Source organism: Cupressus sempervirens, chromosome 10 (assembly GCF_028749045.1).
Source record: "Cupressus sempervirens isolate cs-2001-9-10 chromosome 10, ASM2874904v1, whole genome shotgun sequence".
In the NCBI taxonomy this organism is placed as follows: Eukaryota; Viridiplantae; Streptophyta; class Pinopsida; order Cupressales; family Cupressaceae; genus Cupressus; species Cupressus sempervirens.
This window is the reverse complement of record NC_143127.1, coordinates 46,041,289-46,066,699: the sequence shown is the minus strand read 5'-3', so window position 1 is coordinate 46,066,699 and position 25,411 is coordinate 46,041,289.

Here is a 25,411-nt window from a genome sequence, read left to right as displayed (position 1 = left end):
ATTGTTATGATTGCAAGATATTCAAAAAATTGACTTGTTGCAATCAGCATGTGTTAAACCAAATTGGACAACATTTGCAAGCATCCTTCCCATCTATGCCAAAATGGGAGCTTAGTAATAAGGTATGTACATCCATCCTATGATGGAGGGGGTTATTTATTTGGATAATGTAGTTGGAAATATTTTGTACACATTTATGCAAAATGTGGAACTATGCACAAGGCATGTCATTTGTTTGACATAATGTTTCAGAGAGATGTTATGTAATGCTATAATGCAATGCTTACACAATAGACAAGAGGGATACAGTATGCAATGATTCTTAAATTGCTTCCCAAATATCTACTTTAGTTAGCACAATGAAACCAATATAGCTTAGTGAGTTTCTCTGAAGTATGGAGTAGATTGGTATAGCATTGATGTTGTGTATCTCAATTAGAAATCTACCTGTTAATTAATAACTATGCTTTTAATCATGCTAGAACATTGTCTCTCTATTGCAAAAGAAAAATAAAAAATAACTTTGGTGTAACATTGTATTATAGTTGCTTGGGATTTCTTTTGTTAATTCAACTTATTATATAATACTTTACTAGAATTTTTTGGTAACAAATTTGGGTTCAAAGCCTTAATTAGCAAGCATATAGTTGAAGTTGAAATGTTTTATATGGTTGAAGTTGGAATTATTTATACACTAATGTTGTAGACTAATGTCATGTACTTTTCTTACTAGATTGAGTCTATGACAATGTCATATCCATTCGTAGTCAAGTAGACTACCATCAGGGGAAATTTTATCGAGTCAAAATCAATGTGATTTGAAAGCAAAGGAAGCCAATAATGTTGAGGCCTATAACAAAATAGGAAACAAGATTCCAATAGATTTTTAAAATCCACCTCATTTTCATAATTAGTTTCAAATCTCTTAGATACTTAAAGTAACATCTACTAGAATAAATAATTTATATTCTAGGTTACACATTCAGCCAAGAATGGACAATTATACACAGAATAAGTGCATTAGTACACAATTGGAGTAGAGGTACCCATAAATTTTTTTTGTATTTAATTCAAAGAGGTTTTTGCTAGAGCTATTCTGTACCAAAGATAGCATATATTGATAATATATTTTACAAATCAAAGAAAATATATTCAACTATATAATGAGGAAAAACTACTCACTAGCAAAAGTTGGCTGAGTCTTGTTCTCAATTTGGAGGAATATAGCCTGTTTGCTTATACTGCTATCTTGTTGCAAATCAATAATAATAGGTGCACAAGTTGATCCATTTTCCCCTATTGGCTGCCACATATAGACAAATGAAATGTAGTAAAGCCATATAAGTTCACCAAATTGGAGGAACACCTAATCCTAAGAACATTTAAATTTGGCATTACACTCAACTTGAAGTAATTATAATAAAGGAAGAGATATAATGTGTACTAGTAAAGAGTGTCTAATCAAACTGTTCAATACTACTGATTTTCTAGCACCCTATAAAAGGTAGTAGACAACATTAATCACTATGCTCACAAAAAATTGTAATTGAATATAAATATAAAAGTAAGAATTCCAAGATGTGCATGACAATATAATGTGCTAAATAATAATATCCTAAATCTATAAATTGATTAATTATAAAAAAAGGGTGCATATTTCTTAGCCTCAAATCAAAAATAAATTACAAGAAAACAACATCATGAAGAATAATGAAAAATAAAATCACCAAATAATACTCCATATTTGATTAAATAACATAATGGTTGGCCTATCACATTGTGAATGTAGATATGAAATGTTCCAAACCAAGTGTCTCCATTGGAAAAATAGAAATTAACAATGGATCAAGTTCTTTGACAATGAAAAACCTATGACCAAAAAGAAATCTATGTAAATAACTCTTATTTGAAATTATGGAATTAAAAAAAATATTGTTATGTCAACCAATGGGTTTTGGGAGAAAAGGATTGATGAGTTTCAAAGACTCAAAGTTTTGTTCCCACTAGTCCCTAGATATCTCAAAGAGGCCGCACAACCAATAGTGTGAATTAAACTTGTCACTATGAACTGCATCAGACACTCTATGGTATTGTGGACCTCATACCAACCCATAAATTCTTAGGTCTACCATATCAAACAGTCTCTTGATTTTATACATAAGGAAATGTGGCATATTGGGTCCAAGTAAATTTAAAATTTGTAAACAAAATAATTCATACCATAAGAATTACTCTTATTTTTCAACTACCCTTTAATCTTCACTCACATGTGTTCAAAATGAGTACTGAGCCCCAATTTTTGTTCTAATAGTTGTGGGATCTACCAAAAATCCTTCATTATGAACAATTTTTTTTGGTATAACAATCATTTACTATGGTGCTATGGTTAAATAGAGAGAATGAAAAAAAATCAAAGATATTGATTTGTTTGCACTTTAGATAAACTTTTGCTATGTGATCAATTCAATAATGCCCAAATTGTTGAAGCTTAGTAGTGGATCCTTGGAAGCCACATAACATTTCCACATTTGGAGTGATGGTAGTACATTATAACAACACCGTGGAAGTTTGGACACACAATAGAAACCTCTAATCTAGTGATTCATATCCCATCATTCATTAAACAAATACCTAAAAATAGTTCTTTCCAAAGATGGATCATCATAAAGGCCTCGATTGTGATCTACAAAAGAAAGACACTGCAACTATTGTTTCATTGTAGAAACTAGGTCCACATCAATGCTTAAGAAAATTTATTGTTCCTTCTTCCATTCTTCTTCCTGAATCACATCCATTCTCACTATAAAAAGTCACAAAACCTAGAAACAAAAGTGAATTGAAAGAAAAATTCTTTTCTTCCTTACAAGTTTATAATTTAAGTGAAATTCCACTTCTAGACCTCCTTATCATTGAAAACCCAAGATTCAAACTTAACAAAAAATAATGGACTAAAAACTGCACAACTACAACATGAAAGAAGTCATGAATCAAGTGTTTTTTTGTCAATAATTGTCACCCAAAAAATAAAAACTTTATCCCTATAATTATCAAGTGTTAAATACTCAAAGTTTTGAGTATGTTTAATGAATTTAGGGTAGATGCATCCTTAACTTGATTTTCCTTCATTAACCTTTGGGCTAGAAAAATTGAAAGACATTAATCTCTGCATTTAAAATTCTTGAATTACTTGTAATTTAAATTTTATTTCCTCTTCTTAGAATTTGTGAAAAACATTGAATTTAATTTTTTAGAAGAGAAAATAGCTTCAGATGGCATTCTTGTCAACAAAATATTGATTTTCTAATGTAGAGCCGTATTTCCTTCACTATTCTTACTTGTTTCCTAGATAGACTTGTGAGCTAGTAGACCTACTTCTTTCCACAATTAATACCCTTTCTTGAAGTTAAATAAATATTTTTTGTTATGTCACTTGAACAAAAAATATTGAAGGTTTTTTTTGTTGTAGTTTTGCAATCATTATTAGTTTGTATTATTACTTTCAAACATATACATCTCTACATTTTTGGACCACCCAATGCTTTGGCAGTTAAGGAATTTTGAACAACCTTAATTTTGGGATAAAAGACATCTCATAGACATTGAATGACTACTACATGTGACAACTAAAATGATTCCAACCTAGTTATATACCACTTGACAACTAGGTACCATGAGACAACATATTCAATTGGTCCATGTCATTCATGAATAAAAACTCAAGATATGAAAAGAACTAGCCCCTCTGAAATTGTATAATTCTTATTCTAATTAAGTATTAGTGAATAGTCATGTTAATCACAACAATTACTATGGCCTATAGAGTACAAACAATAGCCATCTTAGCCATTGGTCTACAAATATGAAATCCCATCTAAAGTATTGGGGGAATGAGTTAGGATTCTCTTGATAAAAGAATCTAATCCCATATTGACTTTTGGGTATAAAGAATTTGCTCATGTATGTGGGTCCTACACATTTGTCAACCACTTCCCTCTTTACAATAAGATATTGAGGTCCTCCCTCTAGTGGGAATCTTATTGTATATAATATGGTTATCCTTGATGTTGAGATGCCACATTATTACATGATAGAATTCTTTTAGAGTAACTGAGAGGGGGGTGCGAATCAGTTATTCAAGGTCCAATAATGTTCAATACAATTTTTTTAATAAAATGAGGGTGAATTAGAAGTACTAGCCTTTTTACTTTCTTATCAAATACTTAATGACATATAATTGAAATTATCATGCATGCAATTAAACATTAAACAATCATGAAAAGTAAACATGCATCACACCATAACACAAAGGATTTTGGCAACCTAGAAACCCTCTATGAATAAGAAGGTAAAATTGGGGTGGGGATGACACCCACAAATTACTGTGCAATTGATTTCAACTACTTCTAATGGTTTTCCATGTTAAAGGCCTACCCTATTAAAGGCTTTACACATTGTCAGATGTGACCTTGTTAAAGGATTTCTACACCCTGTTAGGAGTGTGCCCTATTAGAGGACTTAAGAACATTCAACTTAGAATGCCAACCTATTAAAGGATTTACATAGAGCTGTTAGGCCCACCCAAGTCCATGGGATTTATAGTCACCTTCTCAAAAGAATCTTTTATCCCTCTCTAAGGATCTCCTATCCTTCTCTTGAGGATCTCTTATCCTTCTCCTAGGGATTTTCTATCCTTTTCTTGAGGCTTATCCACCTAGCTGTTAAGCTAACTTAGCAATGTAGGATTTCAATGTCTAATACAATGGTAAGAAAGGATTAGAAAGGTTTTTCTCTAATAAAGATTGCAACTCTAACCTTGTAGATTTTAGATCACTCTTTAGCTCTTTTCTTTGCTTGGCTTTTCTTCCTTACAGTGCTAACAGCTTGTCCACCCTTCAAGATCTATCTCCTTGAGTTCTTCCACTCATTATACCAATGCACTCTATGGCCACTTGATCAACTCAGAGTCTTGATGCTCTATGCTTACTCTTCACTATGTCCTCTTCTTGACACTTCACGCAAGCCTGTTCTTGGCTTCTTCACACGACCACACTTATGACCAACTCACTCTCTCTCTCTTGATCTCTAACCCATAACTCCTTATAAAGAAATTATGTTCTTCATTTTCCACTCAAGTCTTCCTACTTATCAATTTGAATTGATTTTCAAAATTTTTTTCCCTCCAAACTATTTCTTCTAGAAAATCCATCAATATTTGCCTTGAGTTGGTTTGCATGGTTTACATAAAATTCTGTGACATCTACTCATCATCCTTATCATCCAACTGATTCAAAAAACTCAATGTAGCAAACTTATCATTACTGATCTGGCAATTCTTTTGACTTAACAAATAATGTAGCAACTCGACATCATTGGTTTACTAATGCTTAGCATTAACTAGGCTACTCAGCTTCTACTACTATTTATTGATGCTCGGCACCCTAAGAGATTTGCTCGGCATCTAAAGAAATTTTCTTGGCATCCACTACATTTTTTTGATGCTTGGAACCTAAAGGATTGCTCAGCATCTAAATAAGTTTGCTCAGCATCCACTACCTTTTTCTGATGCTTGGCACCTAAAGGATTTCTTGACACTAATAGATGAACTTAGTCAGTCTTTGCAAATGGTTTAGTCAAACCTTTCATTTTTTAGTGTCCATTCCTTGTGTCTTAAAGTATGTCATTAATACATGATTTCATCATTGTCTTAGCTAATCCTTATACTTCATTACAACTTCATAACTTCAACCTTTCTCTAGGTGTTCTAGTTACATTTTGTTGATTAACTCCTCCTTGTCAATCAACTAAGTGATAGTATTTGGATCACTTAAGCAATTGTCATTCCTGTAGTTAGAAAATTTGACATCAATGACAAAGCAATGATTGAAAGCATTCTTTAACAATTCCATCATTCTTCATTCAAAGATCTTTACAATCATTTCTAGCATTAAAATCAAAGTATGATATTGATAGAGTTTGGAGAGAGAAGAACCAAAATTTAGTTGTACCTATGAGAGGGAGTCTTAGTAAAAGAAGCATCCTTGATGTGGATTTCATGAGAAGCCTAAGAGAAACCATTACTAGTTTTGGTAGTGTTAAAAGGACATTAAGTGGTAAAGTAAGTGATGGAATGGCTAACAAAACATTTGAGAATAAAATTGCTAACTATGTAAAGAATGACAGGGTTGAATGTAGTAAAGGTGAGGAGAGAAGTATGAGCATAGCCAATAGCAACATGGATAATGACCTTGAGAGCATTTGTAGTAGTTTTAGCACTCTTCTTAACAAACCACTCAAGGCTAATGATCCACAATGGGAAGCTATTCAATATATTAAAGCTAAAGATGGTGATTTAGGTTTAAGTCATTTAAGTCTTCTTAGCTTCTTGAGATGTGGTGATATTGAAATTGCATATTTAATAGAGTTTAGGGGAACCAAATGATATTTGTCTAGGAAAGTGATGGATAAAAGATCACTAGAAAGAAGAAATGATTTTTTTTGGGAACAGATAGAGAGGGAGGTTTTATATTGTTTGGACCACCCTTTCTTACCAACTCTATATACACATTTTAAGATAGAAAAATTATCATGCTTGGTCATGGAGTTTGTAGTAGAGTATATCATCATACACTTTTCTAGAGACAACTTGGGAAATAATTTGTTGAATCACTATCTTAATTGGTTTTAATATAGAATTATAATTATATTTAATTATGAAATATAGATGTTTGGAAATCAATCATAGATCAAAATTGTAGATGAATATTATGAGGTTCAAAATTATTACTACAAACACTGGCTCCTTCATACCCATGTTTATGTTATATTCACAACAACAAGTAGCCAAAAATTCAACACATGAGATTTGCAAACCCAATAAGAAACTAGAAATTAAGTACATGAGATTTATAAACCAAGAAAATTTTCTAAAACTTTAGTTTTTGGCCTTTTGAATAGAGCTGGCATGCTTCTTAGAAGCAATTATAGCTACTCTCCAAAGAGGACAACCCTCATTGCTCTAGTTAGACTACAAAAGTTGATCTTGAACACACTAAACAAGGTAACACTAAATTTAGTGTCCCATTTCTTCCAAGTTTTTTAATTGATGTGGCTTAACTATAGTAGAGCAGCGATCAAATTGCTCATATTTGAATTAGAAACTTCATCAAGGAGTTTTTTCTTTGTTTTTTTGAGCATCTGGACCACACATAACACTCCACTTCACAATTTTAAAGGAAAAAAAAATTCATGATAACTCATATTACTCTGATAAGGTGCAAAACTATTGATCACACTGGCCACTTTCTTCTCTTAACATTGACTTTTTAAAATAGAATTCCTGACCAAACTAACGATCTTGATCCTTGCCATGTTTACTATATTGCAAGATGAGAAGGAAAGAAATGATGTGTGTGTTATATAATTTATTAAAATATTTGAAAAACAACAAGACTTGCAAACTGTATATCTTTTATGTCAAAGTTAATTTAATTTCAAAGGTATCTATGAAATAAAATTAATATTGAAAATAAAAATAAAAAATAAAAGATAACTCTTACATATTCTTCAATCATCCAACAAAGAACTTGATTTCTCCAAACATAGACATCTCAAACTCATGTTTCATTTTGTTAGCAAAACTTTTGCAAAGCACTTCCTTTCCTCCAAAAATTATGTCATCCATAAAGATTTTAGATACAAGGATATCCTTACCTTCTTTTGATTTGATGTACATGTTTTTGTTATCATCACTTCTTTCAAATCCTATTTGCACTAGATACTTGTGAAGTCTCTCATACCAAGCTCTTGGGGCTTGCTTTAATCCATATAGAGCCTTATGCAATTTTCATACCTTGCTTTTGTTATTTTCATCAACAAATCCTTCTGGTTGCTCTATGTAGACTTCCTCTTCAAGTATATCATTCAAAAATGTGGACTTAACATCCATTTGATAGACTTTAAATCCTTTGAAGGCTGCATATGCTAGTAAGGTCCATACTCCTTCCATTCTAGCAACTGGAGCAAACATTTCTCCATAGTTTAGTCCTTCTTCTTGTGCATACCCTTTACATACTAGTCTTTCTTTGTTCCTTGTGATTTCACCATTCTCATCTAACTTGTTTCTAAATACCCACTTGGTTCCAATTACATTCTTGTTAGCTGGTATTGAGACTAAGGTCCATGTCTTGTTCTTTTTAATTTGTTCTATTTCTTCTTTCATAGCATTGTACCCGTCATCATCTTTTATGGCTTCACTTACTATTTTTGGTTTCATTTTGCTGAGCAGACATGTCTCACTTCTGAGTCTATTCCTTGTCATTGGTCCTGCCTCTTTGTTTCCAATAATTTGATCTGCAGGATGATGTCTTCTTACATACTTTGCCAATACTGGTTCTTTCCTTGTTTGCATGTTGTCTCTTTCAAAATCTAAATATTCATGTGTATTTTCATCAAATATTTCTTCATTTCCTTCATGTTGAAAATTCTTAAGAGTCTAAATGAACATTCTTTGTATTCTACAGCTTGACTTTTGAATGTATCTACTGCTTGGCATTCATTGTCTGTGACTCAATAGATACTAGATTTTGTTGCTGATTATCATTCTGAGTTGCAACTTCACCATTATTAGGTATACCTTCATAAAAGTATACAAAGGTATTGTATTCTTCTACTTTCTTAGTGTTCTCAACACTTTGAATTTCTGCAAGCTCATCAAATTTCACATTTGTGCTTTCTACTACTTTGTTAGTGTTAACATTCAATCACTTATAAGCTTTTCTTCTAGTAGAATAACCAATAAATGTGCCTTCCTCACTCTTTGCATCAAACTTTCCATTTCTAGACTCTTTATATATATAGCATTTGCATCCAAATATTTTAAAATGTTTTACATTAGGAGAATGCTGATACCATAATTCAAGAGGTGTTGCATTTGTACCTTTCTTGACTTGAACTCTGTTGAGTGTGTAGATTGTAGTACTTACAGCTTCTCTCTAGTACTAGAGTGCAAAATTTTTCTTCATCATTAAGGTCCTGGTGCAGTCAATAATTGATATATTTCTTTTTTCTACTATACCATTTTGAGGTGGAGTCCTAGGTGCTGATGTCTACCTTTTGATTCCTCTTTCATTGCAAAATTCTTCAAATTCTCTTGATGTTAATTCACCTCCTCTATCAGATCTGAGACATTTTAGGCTCTTCCCAGCCTCTTTCTCAACTTTGGCTAAGTACCATTTGAAAATTTGGAATGCATCTAATTTTTGTTTTAGGCACATGACTATCATCATCCTTGAATAGTCATCTACAAATAGCATTATGTATCTGTCACCTTTGTAGCTTTGCACTTCAATAGGACAACACAAGTCAATATGAACTAGCTCTAATACTTCATTAGAAGTATAAGCCTTGCTTTTGAAATTTGACTTGGTCATCTTTCGTAGTTGGCATTGTTTTCACATGGTGTTATCAGGTTTCTTCAACTTTGGTAGACCTTTGACTTTCTTCATTTTTTTGATGTTTATCAGATTGTCAAAATTTACATGACATAACCTCTTGTGCCATAACCATACATCATTAGTTTGAACAATGAGACAAGAAGAATCTTCCATGTCTAGGTAGAAAAAATTACTCCTAGTTTGGTCACCTTTTCCTATTCGACTTCCTTGAGAATCATAGATCTTGGAAACTCCATTTTCAAACTCAACCTTGCATCCTATGTTGCCTAACTATGAGACACTTAACAAGTTATAATTCAGGCCTTCAACATAGTATGCATTATCAGATGATATCTTTTCAATAAGCTCGATACTACCTTTCCCTTTGATCTAACATGGTGCATTGTTACCAAATCTAACACTATTTCCTTCATATCGAATAAAGGTAATGAAATTACTTTTATCTCTATTCATGTGATGAGAGCATCCGATGTCTATGATCCATTTGTTATTCTTGTTCATGCAGGTTACTAGGGTAGTTTCTTCATCTTCATCTGATTCATCAATTGAGATAAAAATATCATATATAGAAAAATATGATGATAGAAATAACCATCCTATAATACTGAAATGCTAGGCATAGATCTGCAAGCTTACTCATTATTAGCCTAACCTTCTATATAATCTCACATTGACTCCAATAACTTGGCATTGTGAATTTGGGTTTATTATGATAAGTAGTTAAAATATCTTGGTTGTGCATCCTAATCTTCATATACGTGTTGGATCCTCAAGTTCAGCTCCTTCAAGAACTAGAAATCCTTTGTAAGCACACAAACAACAATGGCTAGAACATTATTTTATATTTGGGCATAATTTCCTCTTCTAATTATTTTCAGAAAACTTTAATTTATATAAGCTCTACAAATTATCCACTAATATGCTAGGTATTCTATGTTGCAATTATTGACTGTTTCTGTACTTGAGATAGAGATTTTATAATTATTTTTTTAATTATAGCTAACTACTATTATCTTTGCACTATTTCCCAATATTAAAAAAATTAATTAAAAAAATGTTCCCCAAGGATGCAAACATAACATCACCAAGTCAGATTCCATTTTTTTCTCCAAAAGGAAGCCCTCTCTAAGGGGAAAACCTTGAGCACATCCCCCTATATACAAACATAATGTCCTCCAACTAACATTCCAATTTTTTCCCAAAATGATGATCTCTCTACAAGGGGAACCTTATGTATGTCCCCTTTTGGCTACACTAGGAGTTTTGGATAACCCCAAGAACATTCACACATCCCCCACACAATCACTTATTGAAACAATTTAGTTATTAAATACCAACAAATAAAGTGTCTGCATTTTATGGTCATTGTCTCTCCCAAAAATCTAGTTAAATGATGAAAATTTAATTAAAACAAGTTATTATAAGTCTATTGCCCACAATCTATTGAACATAATCAATGAAAAGATGAGAAGCATAAGGTGAGTTAGCATTTTTCTATTTAATATTTTGGCATATATGCAAAATAACTATGTGGAATGGTGAAGAACTAGCTAGGCAAAATCAAGTGCTAAATTTTTTCCATTGCCGATGAAGTCTTCATAAAAATGCTTCCCACCATGGACATTAATGAAAATGAAGTTATAATTATTAAGTTATGAACCTTCTCATATAGAGAAAAACCAAGGTGGCTTCAAAAGTGGGAGAAAAATCAATGATGCACTTGATTTTGCTACTCTCATAAAATATAAATAAATAAGAATAAATAGGTAAACATTCCTACATATATAGCCATCTACAAAAACCCATTCCCACATCTCTTCCATCCTAGAAATGCAAATAAACATTAGTAAAAATTAAGGTATTATAAGAATTCGGTATAGCTCTGATACCATGAAAGAATTTTTTGTAGGGAAAAATCACCCAAGATCAAGGAACTCAAGCACAAGCACAATAGTAGACCAAAATGAGTATGGTTAGAATAAAAATATAGTATTCAATTCAATGTTCAATTGATGTGCAAGTACACTAGGAGTGCCTGAATATAAAGGCCTCTAGACTAACTAAGAGTTAGCACACTGATAAGTCTTACAACCAAGCACATGTCCATTAGAAGTGGATTATCCTCCATTAAGCATAGGAGTAAGTGTGATGATGAGAGGATAAGCCTAAAAAGGTGTAGCACACAAAATTATGTTGTAGACACCATGTGATTAATTAAGAGTGCTAATAAATGTGTTGTCTACATGACAACTTAGTTAATTATGCAAACTCTAGTGTTGTAGGCTCCAGTGTTGTCAACATGACAACTCATAGGAGTACGCAAGCTCCTAAGTGTCTCACCTAAGAAAGACTAAAATAATAAAATAATGCATTGACCTAAGTAAATTTAAGTAAAGTGTAGTAAGTAAATACTTATTTACACCAACACCCACCCTTAAGTGCAACTAGGGGAATGCACTTAAGCTTACAAAAGCTAAAATAAAAATGCAGGATGGTTCCCAACTACTAGGCCATGTTAGGTACCCAAATACATAATGCAATGCAATCTCTCATAAAGTGGAGAAAGAGGGAAAACCTGATGGGAAAGACACTCCCCCAAAAAGAGAGATGAAAAGACAAGATGGATGGATGGATGGAGTAATGAAGACCCCCCCATTATGACATACATCAAGTATATACAATAAATAAGTATGAGAAGAACAAAATCCCAAAGAAGGAAAAGGCCCCCCCCACAAGAGGGAGAAGAAGAAAGGAGACAAGGTAGTTCCCCCCCTAATGTAGAGTGCCAATCAATGATAGCTACTCCAATGTAGAAGATGATCCAGGACTACTGAATAATGTTCCTCCCCTTTGGAAGAAACAATATCATAGGTACATATGAGATGATTTCCCTATGTGTAGAAAGAATCCTAATGATCAATGATGCCTCTGAAACCTACTCAACTATCCTTATGTCGATACTGATAGTCACCCCTTCCAATACTGTTGAAAAGAATGAGTGTAGATCTAGTAAGGATGGATGTAGAACCTATCCTAAAGAACCAAGTGTCTCCCCAAAGGATAAAGAGACCTCCTAAAACTATTGTACATAAGAATCCATAATCATATCAACCTGTGAAGACTGATCATGTAGAGAATGGACCAAAGGTTCAAAGTGAGCCCTCACAACAATTGGAGAATGATCTTCTTTAGCAAAGAGAAGATATCTATCATCAAGAATGTCTCCCAAATCTACTATGTGTGACTCCATAAAAAAACTTAAAATATATGTCAAGAAGTCATCCACTGATGTTGGAACTAGAAGACAAGATGTACCCTATTGTGTTGGACCTATCACTATGGCAATATGTGCATGTAGAATTTGCTGATGTTGTGACCTCTCCCTATTTTTGTCAATAGGAACCCACACATCTAAATCTATTGAAGCACTATTGCTGGTGTCACTATCAATTTCCACAATGCATGAAGTTGTCTCCTCAACAAAGAGAAGATTAATGGTATCGATGATGTCTCCCACATCTTCAATGTGAGGCTCCATGATTAGACTTGCAATGTCTAGAAGGAAGTTGTCCCATGAAGCTAAAGTAGGAAGACATGGTATGTCCTATTGCACTAAATCAAGAACATTTGTGGCTGGAACTAGATTAGTAGTAGCAATAGGAGCATGAGGAGGTGGGATGTCATCTAGAGTTGGAGGAACCATTAATAAAGTGAACAAAGATAGAATGTCCTTTGGAAATGGAGGGACTCATGGATCTCCAAATGTTTCCCAGAGACACATCCAAATGTCATAAGGATACCATAACTTGTCAATGAATTTATAGAAATCAGAAGAAGACATGTTGAAATAAATGATATCCAAAAGTTTCTTAATAGGTGGAAAATTAGTTATGTGACCAATGGAAGAGATTAGTTTGTTGGAACATAAATAAGGAAATACTTCTAGATGTTCTCTCCTTAGATGATCAATAAGTGAGGCACTCCATTTCTGATAGTTTCTCTTTGTCAACCTTGGTCTAAGACCACCCCAACATCTGGAACAAAAATCCTCCATTAGATCAATGAATGAATCCCCCAAAATATAGAAATAATCAACCCGTCCACCCTAATATATGATTTGGAACTTAGTGTAATAGTCACATGCCAATTTAGGGCATATTTCTAAAAGTATTATTTCTATCCACAGAAGCCTATAATCTAATTGCAGATCTAGAAAGTAGAAAAAAAAATATGAACTTAAAAAAAAAGAACTTGATTATGTGTGTAGATGAGCCCATACTAAGCATTTGAAGTGAAAAAAATTGAGATTTATGAGTTTTAGAAAAATTTAGGAATAAAGATCTCAAACCACCTGCACCAATGTGTAGATCATGAAATTCTATCCCAAAATCGAAAAAAGTTGCTTGCAAAAAGGAGTCCATATGAGGGAGATATCACTATTTGAAAATCATTGTTGTAATTATTTTTCTTGAATCACCACTATCACACCTCCAAAAAACAAATGTCTCTAGATTTGGCTTCAAATGTCCAATTTGGATGAAACAAAATCCAATCTAGGGTTTTTTTGACCTTCTCAATATGATGCCAATATCTTATTAGCACTAGAAAGCTCCAATATACACCTATAAAAAATCTCTCCTACTAGCCTAATGGCCAAAAAAATTTCTAGAAAATAATGTAGATCCAAAAAAAAAAAAAGAGCAGAGATTCAAATGATAAAAGATGAAGATCTAAAATTTAAATTTGGAGATCTAAAATGATTATACCAATTCTACAAATTGAGCCTTCAAGTGCCAGTTTCCAAAAAGATTTTGCCTCAAAATTGACTTTTTCCCTATATAGGCAAATTTTCACTAAATTGACATTCTGAACGCAATGGCAAGGTCCGCTTTGGCTCTAGATGCTCCCAATTTCTGTGGATTCTCCAAATCTAGGTCAAGGTGCTAAAGCAAGAATGGTCTCAAATGGCTATGAGAAGAGAATCTCCCTCAGCTCTGATACCATGTGAGAATTTGGTATAGCTCTAATACCATGTAAGAATATACCTTAGGAAAAAATCACCCAAGATCAAGGAACCCAAGCATAAGCACAATAGTGGACCAAAAAGAGTATTATCAAAATAACAATATAGTAGTCAATTCAATGTTCAATTGATGTGTGAGTACACTAGGAGTGCTTGAATATAAAGGCCTCTAGACTGACTAAGATTCAACACACTGATAATTCTTTCAACCAAGCACATGTCCACTAGAAGTGGATTATCCTATATTAAGCACAAGATAAAGTGCGATGATGAGAGGATAAGCCTACAAAGGTGTAGCATGCAAAATTATGTTGTAGACACCATGTGATTAATTAAGCATGCTAATAACTATGTTGTCTACATGACAACTCAGTTAATTATGCAAACTCTAGTGTTGTCAACGTGACAACTCATAAGAGTACACAAACTCTTAAGTATCACCCAAGACAGAACAAAATAATGCATAATAATAAAATAATGCATTGACCTAAGTAAACTTAAGTAAAGTGTAATAAGTAAATACTTATTTACACCAACATATATGAAAATTAGCTATCAAGTTAAAATGCCTCCATAAATGTTGGATATGCATGACATTGAGACTTAAACCCTTTATAAGTTCAATCATTTTTGTACAATATAGATTTCATCTTTCAAATCCATTTGAAATATTTCAATAATGTGGTCCATAAATTAAATTATATGCATGATTTTAAAGAATAATTTTAAAATAATGTATAGATTGATGTTCAATAAATTTGTAGTAATTATTTCTAAGTTTATATCTTAGTAGTGTTATGTCCCTAGTTTTCATAAGTCTTTAAGTTTGTCATGTAATTCCCAAGTCTACATCTTTGAACTATGGTCATCACCTAATGGAATGATCATAATAATAAGTGCTATGAATGCCACAATTCACATCCTCCTAGAACCTATCTTTAACCACTAAAATCCTCACCCTCTTATCATCATTTCTCTTGGACCCTTTCCATTGTGAGGAGGAGGAGCAGTGGTTTTTTTAGGGGAGCTTCTTCTTACCACAGAGTAACAAGGTAGCATCAAAATGGAAGGTGGTAGGCTCAAATTAGAAGAGTCATAGGAAACAAAGATCTCTATCTTGGAACATATAGAACTTAAGAAGAGGTAGCAAAGGCATATGGCATAGCTACCATAAAATATAGAGGCCAAACTGTAGTAACTAATTTTGATATCAACAGATATGGTGTGCCATAGATTATGAAAACCCCACTACCCATTGGAGGACTTACTAAATGCATGAGAATGAGGAGGTGTCTATTGAAATCACTACTGATGGTGATCCCCAAGATGAAGATGAAAGAATAGTGAGCTCCATGGGAGACTCAGCTATCTCCATCTCTGGAAATGAATTTTTAGAATATAGAGGCCAAACTGTAGTAACTAATTTTGATATCAACAGATATGGTGTGCCATAGATTATGAAAACCCCACTACCCATTGGAGGACTTACTAAATGCATGAGAATGAGGAGGTGTCTATTGAAATCACTATTGATGGTGATCCCCAAGATAAAGATGAAAGAATAGTGAGCTCCAAGGGAGACTCAGCTATCTCCATCTCTGGAAATGAATTTTTAGCTTCTATTAAAAGAATGGAGTTACATATCAACAAGAAGAAAATCAATGAATGACATCATATAAAGGAGGACATCTACCAAATGAGGCCCACATCTTCAATTTTCCATCATAATTGCACACTACCAATTATTAGAAATGTCTTCAACTGCAATCCATGTTAGCATCCAATGGCCAATTTCAATATAATCTCATGGCTCTCAATCCTACAACCATCAATACTAGTAATAATGGACTCCCAACTCCTATTATCTAAAAAAACATGTCAAGAAACCCTGGTGTATCCAATGACCTCATGTTACTAGACTACTCATTTGTCCTTTCCTCCATTTAACCATTTGCTACAAGTAATCCTTAAGCACATTTTTGCAATGGCAATTTGAATGGAACAACTGGTTTAAAGCCAAAAGGAACTAAAAAACATGTTTGAGAGGTTCTCAAGTCATTCAAGACCTTAATGGTTTGAAACTCAAATGACCAATGCTCAATAGGATGGCACTTGTTTCTTTGGCTTTAGAACCTAGGGTTGCATGAAGTAGTTGTTGACATTATAGTCATGATTGTTATTAGCGACACACACTTATTTAGATAGATAGTATCTATTGAGCTTATTGTTGTTGGTCTCAAATTGGTTTTGACAATTGAGTGTCAACACACTTGAGAAATTTCTAAGTTGATGCAAAGTATAATATAGAAGCCAAGTTATAGTATGAGTTGAGTGACAAGAGATGTTGAGTAGATAGATAGTGCCGAGAAAGTTTTAGATGTTGAGTGACTAACAAATGGAAAGAAAGTATATGTGTCGAGTAAAGTATAGGTGATAAGAAAGACAAATTTCTATAGGAGCCAAGTAAGACAGAATTTCTATAGGTGTCAAGCATCAGTAATCAATAAGTCCTGAGTAACATAAAATCAACATAAGAGTTTGTGCCCTCACAAACTAAGATGTAAACAATTTTTGGAGCTGACACAAGATGATTCTCAAAGGATTAAAACATAAGATCGAATCTTTTAAATCCCTATGAAATCAACATGCAACCAATAAAAAAAATGGAAATATTTGAGTGGGAAAGATGGATGAACCTCAATCGTAGATTCATATCTAACCCTAAGTCATGAAACCTTTTTAAGGAGGTTGAGACCCCATCATTCATGTGCAAGAAAGAGAGAGTATGGTTTGGGAATGCAAGGAGAAAATGCTAGTGAAGTTTGAGTGGGTGTAAAGATTTAGAAGAGGAACAACATTGCAGAATCAAGTTGATCATAATAGAGTATCAACACTTCAAATAGAGTTATATCAAATCAAGAAGTATCAGATCATATTGGATAGAACAAGGATCTAAAATTAGCAATTGAGGATTGTAAGTGGTCAGGTCATCACATTCTACTATACTTTCTAGCCATTGTATTAGGAGAATGAAAAGCCTATGATGATAGGTTGGTTTAACAACCATATTGTAAATCCTTTAACAAGGTTACTTTCCAAGTGAATGTTTGTAAATCCTTTACCTAGGTCACTTTTAACAAGGTGTTGAGCCTTTAACAGGGTAGGCCTTTCACAAGGTAGATCATTGATGTTGATCAAACTTTGTAACCTTGACAAGTTACATATTGCTACAATGATAAGTTGTGGGTGTCATCCCCACCCCAATTTTACCTTCTCATTTTGGAGGGTTTCTGGGTGATTAAATCTTGTGTTATCTATTTTCATGCATTCCTTTACTTTCATGCTAATCAGATGCGTTAGATGCATGTGATTGATTTCAATTAAATAGTTTTAAAGGTTAAAGTTTGGTACTTCTGATTCACCTCCCCTCTCAAAAGTATCCTTCCCACCTATAAATTTCAATAATTGGTATCAGAGCTAAGTTCTCACAAGGATAAGCCTTACATCTTGGAGAAAATATCTATAAATGGAATTCTACAAACTTGGGATGATCATAGAAAACTAGGAGATTGACACACATATCATTCTACACTCTCTAGAAGAAGCCAGGGAAGAATTGAGGAAATCCTTAAAGAGAAGAAGAGAGATTGCCTTAGCTGAGAATGATACATAGTACAAGGAGATTGACACCTCAAAAGTGTTTGCAAATGGATATTCCAAGGAGTTTGATGCAGCAATAGCAGATCTAATGGAGAAGAATAGAGCTCAAGCAAAATAAATTAGAACTCTCAAGATTGAACAAGAATCACAAGCCATAATGCTTTGTGAAGTGACTGAACAAAAGAAAAGAGCCATTAAAGATAAAGCTATGATAGAATATGACAAGAGAAACCTTACCAATAGACTAGAGGAAAATAAAATTGAGTCTAAAAGAATTTCCAACATGCAGCTAGACACCCTAAGCCAGATAATGAATGCACACATTGAGCTAAATGTCAAGTGCATTGAGATCTCTACACTAAAGATGCAAAATGAACAACTGCAAAAATACTTTAGAAGAGAAAATAAAATTTAAAAAAGCTTCAACAAACCTAATGAAGCCATCAAGTACTTTGAATAGCTACTAAAATTACCAAGATCCAACAATGACACTTCAAGACTAGGATACTACTGCACTGAGGAAGGTTGTCATCCAAGACTATAGAAGAAAGAAATAACAAAGGTAACAACACAAAACCCACTTGCCATTTTTGTGGTAAAAAGGAACATACCTCTAATGTGTGTAGGAACAAGAATCCCAATCAGCATGACAAACCGAAAAACATGGGTCACTGTCACAAGTACAACAAGCAAGGACTTCAGATACATGACTACAAGACTAGAACTATTAGGACACCAAGATTTGAAGGTCACTACTACAATTGCAAGAAGTATGGACACAAAGCTTTTGAATGTAGATCAAAGCCTATGTGGACACCAAATCAACTAGCAAAGACAAATACTCATGGACATCATTACAATACCAGGCATAGGTATCACTATTGTCAAGACTATGGACACATTCCAGAAACTTCCTTAAGAACACATTTTAGTGGAAGCTACAATAGATGGTTGAGCCAAACTACATGCTTTAGTTTTTTGAAGACTAGACATATTAGCAAAATCTGCCCAACTAGGTCAAAGGCACCCAATTCAAAATTCAACAAAGGAAAAGGTAGAGTTGATGTTGAACACATTAGAGGAGAAATGAATAAAACATGGAAGAAGAAAGATGGAAGTAACACATCAAATGAAGAGATCACTTCACTTGAAAGGTTAGGTGATCATACATCATCCAACTAAGAAAAAGAAGGTATGTGGAACTAATATACAAAGCTTTATTATACAATAGTTCCATGACAAGTAAGTACTGAAAAGGATAGATCAGTATGAATAGAGATGCAAAGTTAAAACTTCAAAATTTTCATTAATATTATTGAGTAAGGAAAGTTGTCTACCAAAGTTAGTAGGAGCCGAGTTAGTAGTGGATGCCGAGTGAAGGGAAATTTGTATTGAAGCTAAGTAAGGGAAACTCTAGTGTATATCGAGTGATTAGAAATCAATGGAAGCTGAGTAAAGAAAAATTTCTTAAGGAGCTAAGTGGATAGTTGTACAAGCACTAAGCATTAAATGCCAGGTATTGAAGGGTATATGATCACATTTTGAATCATTTATCACCATTGTGAGAAAAGAGAAAATATGAGAAGAGCATAAAAATGATTTCCAAGTAGAGATTGAAGCATTTGCAATGATTCTAACCAAGATTTAGCATCATTTTGATGATTCAAGGTATTTACACTAGTGTTGAGCTACATAGTTACAATATTTCTTCATGTTTGAAACCCTAGTTTGAAGATATGGTATCTTGTTCTAAGAAACCTCAAGATAAGGAGTCATTTGAGGTCCAACTGGTTAGTAATGATGTAAAATAGCCAAAATTTAGACCAATTGTTGAGGTAGCATACAAAAATAACCCAGCTAGAGCTTTATCCATGATTCCATCCAAAGTTGTAATGGTTCAAGATGTTAGGAGATGTTATAACTTTATTAGATACCAAAATTATTGGAGAATGGTATTTATCTAATAGAAAACTACCTATGAAGAAACTAAACCATTTTTATTGCTATAAGTACATCGAGGATTTTATAATCTAGATAATATTAGTAGCCCCTTTCTCATTCCTAATATTGGCAAATGGCAATTCCTTGATTGGGGTACTAGCTAGTAGAACATCATAATCTTGTAAGTACTTAAAATTATATACTATTAGGTTTGTAATAAAGCAAGGAGTGACATTGCTTGCCATTTGGTGTGACATTCCTTCTTGTAATCTAATAAAGTTTGTATCTTAGTTTAGTTCTCTATGCCTTGCAAGGCATGCTATAGTGAGCACATGCAATTGTCAATGTTGGGATGTTAGCACATTATAGGAAAGTGGAGGCATGTTATAGATTTCCAACCAATATTTGAGAAGTTTCAATTATTCTTCAATTACAGACATCATAGATGTTACAAGAAAAACTTACCAATGATATATGCCTAAGTCACAATCTAGATTTACAGGCATAATAAAAGAGATCTTTGGGAATACCATAGACTTGCAGATTTTCCATCCCTCTTCATAAGAATTCCACCAACCAGAGTTTCCCAATAGTCTCCAACAATTGACCAAACAATGGTATAAATGAATGGGAAAATTTTGTTAGTATCCCATGAAAATAAAATCCAAATAACCACATGTGAAAATCTACCTTTTACTTTGTCTCACCAGTGTTGAGGACTGAAATCAAACATAGTTGAGATGTCAGACTTCACTCAATATCTATCGTTAGCCTTGAGAAATTCATTCCCTAAAACAATCTTAACAACATGAATCACCAACAAGTGACTAGTCTTAAAATCTTTGAGCATCCTCTTGTTTATCACTACTCCAAAGAATGTCATCTGCCTCTTGCTATTGGTGAGTCTTATAGGATCATCCATTGTGCCCAATTCCCCAAAGGTTCCATGTGATATATAGCAATCAACTTGGGCCTTCATACATCTATAGGCATTAATTCCACACTTTTTAATGTTCAACCACTCAATGCCTCCAATACCTATTCATTAAAGCTTTTTCCTCATCAAAACTTGCTCACAAATTTCCATGATGTCCTTGCCATCCTACACTTTCCCTTTTTAATGGATGCAAGAATCAAATCCCTACATGCAAGCAAGAAGGGGATCACCTTAAAGATATATGTTTCTTACTTTCTCCTTAGGCAAATTGTGGAACCATGAGAGCCACCTAGAATTCAGCCTCATTGTTTGCCCTCTGGTCCAAGCACTTAGATTTTGGAACAATAATCTTGCTTTAGAATATTTGATCATAGTTTTCAAATTCTTTTTGACTACTACCTACATTTGAAACCATAGGTATGTAGACTTGATGCACAATCTACATATAATATTAAAATTTTGCAAAGCAAATAACCAATAATTTAAAGAGGAGCTCCAAATTAAAGAAATCAAAGTAGGAATGGACTTGTGACATTGTTGCTCTTTTTTGTATGTTAGCACCAAATGGTTGGGCCCTTGAGAAAAACAAAATGGCGAAAATATGATTTCTAAAAAAATACTAGCAACTCAAAAAATAAACCATCATACATCTCTGATTCAAAAGCTAAACATGTAAGCTCACCACTAAGGTTGTTGGTTAGGTGGTGGTGGTGGTCTTGTAACCACTAAGGTTAAAACTAGAATTCTACATGCATAGATCGACCATTTTGATGAGGGAATAGATCAACTGTTTGACCCTCCTCTACTGTACTCTATATAGGATAGAGCCTCCAGTGCCAGATATTATGATATTACTAGACCATTGTGATTACATGCTTGTGCCTTCATTGATCCAATATGCTCATAGGTTGAAACCTCAATTTTATTAAATAGATATGAGGTCTCCCATTTATGGCCTTGTTGGTTTATGTATATAGGTCAAAAGTGTTTCACATGGGAACAAAGGGTATATCATGCTAGCATCACCAGTCATGTTTAAAAGTTTATAAGACACTTATTATAAAAAATATTAATTCTAAAAAAAAATCAAGATATTTGGACTTCTAGTAGTCTTGAATTTAAATTTTAAAATAATAGGGCATCAAATTGAATTGATTCAAAAACAACATTAAGTGATAAATGGATAAAAAAACACAACATAGTATGAGTATCAAATTACCTCCTTACTATGAGGATCTAGAGCATTTAACATCTCCATCAATACATCAGATATACCTTGTGCATTCTAAATCTCTATCACGCTGTAAAAAATCGTTTTTAGAAATGAGATAAACTCTTTTCCTTTAGAAAGGAGGCTTTAATTTTCTCAACATCAAATGATCCTTCAATATAATTAAAAGCTCTTAAAACAATATATTGTTAAATGCAGAACATTAATTTTAAATTTTAGTCTTCATCCATCAACATTTCAATTGTACAAGCTACAAAAAAGTAATACCTATTCTACAAGCATATAAAATAAGATAAGAAATCTTGTAGCAAAGATTCAACATTCAGGATACCAGAGATTTGTTATGCTTCCAGAAATGAGTCTATGATGCTTCTAGAGATGAGTCAATTTTTCATTTTATTTTTGTTAATGAATATGCTACTATTAGTTGTAGATGGCACTTAAGGTGTATACAAGTCTCCTTATCTCATTGATATTCTTGATAAAATGGACACATGCATTAACATTTATAAATTGAATTGTGTTTTTGGAATAGGTTGCTAGGAACTTTAGATTTTGTTAATGTCACAATTGGTAATGATATTTCACTAAAGTGAAAGGTGTGGTAGGCATGAAATAGAAAATAGAAAAAATAATTAAAATGCATGTTGAATAGAATAAAGCCATCAAGAACTCCACAAATCAAACCAACCAATATGATTCCCACCATTGTTAGAAGACAAAAATCAAAATATCAAAGATGCTAAAACCTCTCTTGACATGCAGAATCTTGTAAAATACATACCTTAGACTAGAAACCTCAGAAGCCATAGATGCCTCAAGTTCAACCCCATCCTCAAAACCTGAAGGTACATGGCTTTGAGTTGAAAAAGAAGTTATTGGCTATGTCTGAGGAAGAGTAAATATTGGAGAAGAGCTCTCTAGACATGGTGGATATTCTACTCCTACACACTGTGGTGAAGACAGGATGTCACATCTTGTTTGATTAAAATAGATTTCAAGAAGCATGCCAATTCTTTCAATAAATTAGAAAGATAGTACAAGAAAAATTACTTTGAATCCAACAAAGTGCACAACCATAGCTAAACAAAATAGAAAGCCTCCTTTAACATAATTGTGTACCCTAAAGTTACTAAGTAAAGAAAAAAACACGTATTGAACCATGTTATCTTCAAAAAAATTTAAAAATAGAAAAAAAAATCACCTATGTGAAAATAAAAACCTTAAAATAATCTTACTACAGAAGATACTTGAGCAACTGTAACACAATTGTTGATGTTTTCTAGAAATCCTTAAAGCATCTACAAATGTAGAAAATTGAGTTAGGCAATCACAATTTAATATGCAATAACAAATGATTCATGCTTAAAAAACATAAAATCTACCTTGTTATTGTGTAGACAACATTTGGAAAGTCTGATCTATTCTACAAAATCCTATTGGTTCAATAGTAAAGTTCATTGGCCACTCTAAAAAATCCTTCATACATTAGACCAATGGATAATGAAATTCAAGAATACATCCCCACATACAAGATAAAATTATCCTTGTGCTAATCAAGACAGATCCTCTTGATTCACTACTCCACTTCTATAGTCTAAATCTATAACATTCATGAATCAAACCTCAAGGCATGAAACAAGTCTTACAGTTATCATGTATTTGGTTGTGTTTTTCCATTTTTCTTCTTTTGTATAGACAAGATTGTAAATACTAATATAGTTGCCAGGAATTGCTTTAATGATATTCCAAGTCCTTAATGTCCACTAAATATGTCCAAGTAAGTAGAAGCAACGGTGATATCAAACAAAAAATATGCAAAGTAAATTACTTATAACATAGGGAATGGAATACTAAAAATCAAACTATCACACACATAAGTAATTTCGGTGCAATTGCTCCTTGAGTGGGGGCTTCTATTTAAGCATTAAAAGCACCAAGCATCAAACTTCTACAAAAGAATCTCTTGCATTAAAAATGGACAATTAACATTTGCAATTAGAGGGCTACATTTTTTATGGGTGTGAAAGTTATCAATGTATCTTCTTTGGTGTGCCCAATAAGCATCATATACTTAACTAAAATTAGCTATATAAGGAACCCTATAGACCACAATTCTTTCCAATAGTTCACAATGGACTTTGTGTTGAGATCCGAGACATTGATTCAATATCTTTCAAACAATTGTCCCTGAAACATTGTTCCACTTAATATATGGACTATGGAAATCTCATGTCTTTGCTATCTATAGTACAAAATCATGGAAAACACCAAACACCACTTGTACATACACCATTCCAATGAGACATTTACACAACAATGATTAGCCTATTGAGACAAGAAAAACAAAAGAATGGAGATTACTAATACAATTTCGTTGAAAATGTGCCTATTTTTAGAAAGTCATCAACCACCAATCATGGGAAGTAAATTGAATGTATTTTGAAAAATGTAGCATACACCGCTCTATTCCCCAACCCTTGCCCGAAATATAGAAACCTAAGATGCTTTGCCTAGATGATTGTATAATTACCATATCAATGCTCCAAGAAATCTTGAGATTTCTCTCAATGGTAGCACCTAATTTCATTAGAGGTCAATTTATAACAACTTGAAAAATGTACCACATATCCTAACACTCCATAACTGTGGCATTTATTATTCTCTAAATGTTTGCAAGCAATTTTTTGCTTGTGTTAACCTACACTACTAGCTCTCATAGTAACAAGCTTCAAAATTATTTGTAGATTTGAGAAAGGAGAAGTTTTACCAAAGTTGGAAATTTCAAAGTGGTAAGAAAATATTTGAAGTTATATTAAATGCAAATCATGAATAATCATAGTTAATACAATGTGAAATAATGTTAGTTCAATGCCAAATGGTCATAGCTTTCAAATTTTGATATACCACATTATCATACAAAATTAAAAGTGTTGCACTCTCTCAGGTTACCATACTCAAGGCCCTAGAGCCACTAGGCTCTAAAATGAAAAATAAAACTTCAAACTAAGAACATGCAATATGATATTAATTACTAACTAATGTCATTATGCCAACATCACTACTACAATGCATCCTGGAATAGTTTAACAATATACACTACTTCTAAATGTTAATTAAAGTATGTGACCTAGAAAGAAAATCTAGGTAACAAAAATGACAGTCAA